A 3041-nucleotide genomic window follows, 5' to 3' on the forward strand; every position below is an offset into this window, starting at 1 on the left:
TCAGAAAGATTACACATCTGATTTGTTTTTCCAGTGTGAAGTGAAAGAAGAACTATAATTTCCCAAAGCAAGTTAAAAAAAATCGATAAGGGTGTCGTAATCCATCTTTCTAAAGGGACTTTCACAGCAGCCCTAAGGGAAGACCTTGTAACAAAATTACAATTTTACGTGCTAACAATAAAATTGTAATAATAATTTACAATTTTATTGTTAGCACGTAAAATTGTATAGGATTTTTAGACAACCAACCTGCAATAAGCTGACCTGATTAAATTACCACAACTTTTACTTCCTCAAAGAAAAGCATTACTTGACTCTTTTACATAAAAAAGGGGGAAAAAACTAACATGGGTTTACATTTTGAATTGCTGAGCTTTCCTATTTTAGAATCGGTTCTTATGAGGAGTTGCATGCGAATGGATACTGTGTACAAATGTAGTATATAAATAAATCACTACAATTTTTTATGAAAATATGCAAATACTTTCTGACAGACAAAAAGACTCACAGATCCATCATACACCAACACACCTCTTTAGATCTTTATTGCTTTACATGCAAAACCACAATGGTTCGAATCTTCAGGTGCATCCTGCTTCTGCTAAGCTATTCTAAAACTTTTTGCAAGTATGTTCACATTGATGAGAAGATGCTTTGGCTTGAAGCTCAGAGTTACTGTCAGAAGAACTAGACCTGGCCCCTGCCAAACATGAACATGACATCAGCAAACTTCGGGAGCTCAGCAATGTCAGTGTCAAAATCTGGATAGGACTGGCAAGGAGCTCCACTGACAAATGATTTTGGTCAGGAGGAGGGGAGGTTTCCAAGTTTTTCTGGCCATTAGATAAACCTGAAAATAGAACAAATTAAAATTACAGCTGTACTCATAAAGAGAAATGGCATGACGTTAAAAGAACACCCATTTCTACCTTCTTCTGCAATGGTGGTAAGTGTGGAAGTGTTAAGTGAGAGCAGGACTTGGGAGGAAGCTCTAGAGTACTGCAGGGTGCACCACGATGATCTGGCCAGCGTGGCATCTGAGACCGAGATGCTGCTGAATCAGAGAGAGCTACCGAAACACAACACAACTGAACACATCTGGATTGGTTTGCGCTTCTTGTCCAGAGACTGGTTGTGGATGGACAGACAGGTGATGGACTACGAGGCCTGGGGTGAAGGGGAAAACCCTGGTGTCCGGACGCCAAGATGAAGTGTGCAGGAGGAAGTGTTTTGGGCAACTCATGATTGTGAAAAGAGACCCAGTTTTATTTGCTACTGAACTAGTTTACTTTGCAAAATTTATTTGAATAGCCTTCATTTATTGCAGTTAGTGGAGTTTTTTTTTTTTAATCTCACTTGTTTCATGTCTATCTGGTCAAATGATTATGTAAGGCCTCTTTTTTATTTTGAAATCATTTATTTCATATTTTTGTTTTAATGCTTTAATGGTATAAAACTAAAATGTTGATGAAATGAAAAAACAAACAAAACAAAACTTGTTCTTTCTCCCGCAGCAGTAACAAAGTTAATTCATAGTTATTTGCGCAAGTGTGCCTGTTGAAATGTTGGCTGTGCAGAAGACGTGTATAAAATTTTGTTTGCTCTGCAAGTATTGGGACCATGTTCAGCACATTTCTTTATTTGAATTTTACTCACTGGTGTTTTTTGTTCTTCTGTCTTATCAGGTTAAGAAAATGTAAAGCTAAAGTAATAAACTAGTTAAAAATGAACTTCTAAAAATGAAATTCTCTTTTTTCTTTTGCTATAGAGGGAAACATTGTGTCAAGGTAACAGGGATGAGACCGCTGGCAAACCTTTTGCCTTGTCATCCTCAAATATGTTTTGCTACCTGTTTATGAGACCCAAGAAGATGCAAACATAAGGAAATGCCAAAGAACCATACAGTTTTAAGCCACCTCTCCATTTATATTTTACAAGGAAATGGTAAATAGGTGCAGTCATTTCTTGTATCAAGGAAACACACAGTTTATACAATTTTAATGAGCTTGGAAGTCAATATTTATTCTTTATTCTTCAGCACAGTCTAAACTCACTTAGGCAGCTTTCTCATCATTTCTTTAAGTAGTCTACAGGAATAGTTCTCCAGGCTTCTTTGGATGTTTCTGCCTTTTGTTCAGTTCTCTGTCAACATGATCCCACACTGCTTCAATAATGTTGAGGTCCGGGCTCTGGGGAGGCCGATCCATGATTGATAGTGATAGACTGACTCTGTCTTAACTGGCTGTGTCTGTTGTTTTTGTCCTGAGGAGGAAGGCAGCTTTGGACACTTTTACACTGCCTTCACTTTATAGGCCTTGAGGCTATGTCGATCTTTTACAGTCAATGTGTGGTGTTCTTGAAGAAACAGCAATATAAGGAAACCATACCTAGCACGAGCTCAACAAACCACTAACATATTAATAGCATTTTAATATGTTAGTGGTTTGTTGAGCAGAATTTAACTATATTATGTGACTTACTTTTCATATTCTGCTGTTGTGATCTTTTGCATGTAATCCGCAAAATATCACAATAGTAGAGTGCAGATGCAAATTAGCTTTAAGCTCTGGTACAATGCATCAAATGGCAACATTTATGTTAATACTGTACATGAAACGGTTTCTTACCAATTAATAATTTCTTATTATACCAGATAAAGGCTCTAGAGGTGAGAAAGGGGCTAGTGTTGATAAATTGGTGAGCTCTAAACCAGGTCTCTTGTATAAAAGCCAACACTGGATCTTTAAACGGTACTGGTCTTCCTCTCTGAGTGAGGAAGGCCTCTAAAGAGGTAGGAGCCACAAGACTTTCCTCAATCGCAACCCATGACAGCTTCTCCGTAGGGGAGTTATTTATCTTAACTAACTGAGAAAGAGAGAATACTTAATGATGCCAGACCATCTTGGATAATGCCAACACGCCGCTATCTTTTTGCAGCATATAATGTGGACCGATTAAAGGATGGGTTTTTGCCTGCCCACACAAAACCCTCCACACATGTATTATAAAGCGTTATGCAGGACTGCTATAGGTAACATATG

General features: G+C 37.8%; 1 pseudogene; it reads left to right on the top strand.

Moving 5' to 3' along the window:
• The first annotated feature begins 568 nt into the window (after positions 1-568).
• On the top strand, positions 569-1210 carry LOC146641920 (macrophage mannose receptor 1-like; annotated as a pseudogene).
• Positions 1211-3041: the final 1831 nt, after the last annotated feature.

The sequence above is a fragment of the Rhamphochromis longiceps genome, linkage group LG23 (assembly GCF_057381845.1).
Source record: "Rhamphochromis longiceps isolate RC_006_pf linkage group LG23, R_longiceps_female_GT1.1, whole genome shotgun sequence".
Classification (NCBI taxonomy): domain Eukaryota; kingdom Metazoa; phylum Chordata; class Actinopteri; order Cichliformes; family Cichlidae; genus Rhamphochromis; species Rhamphochromis longiceps.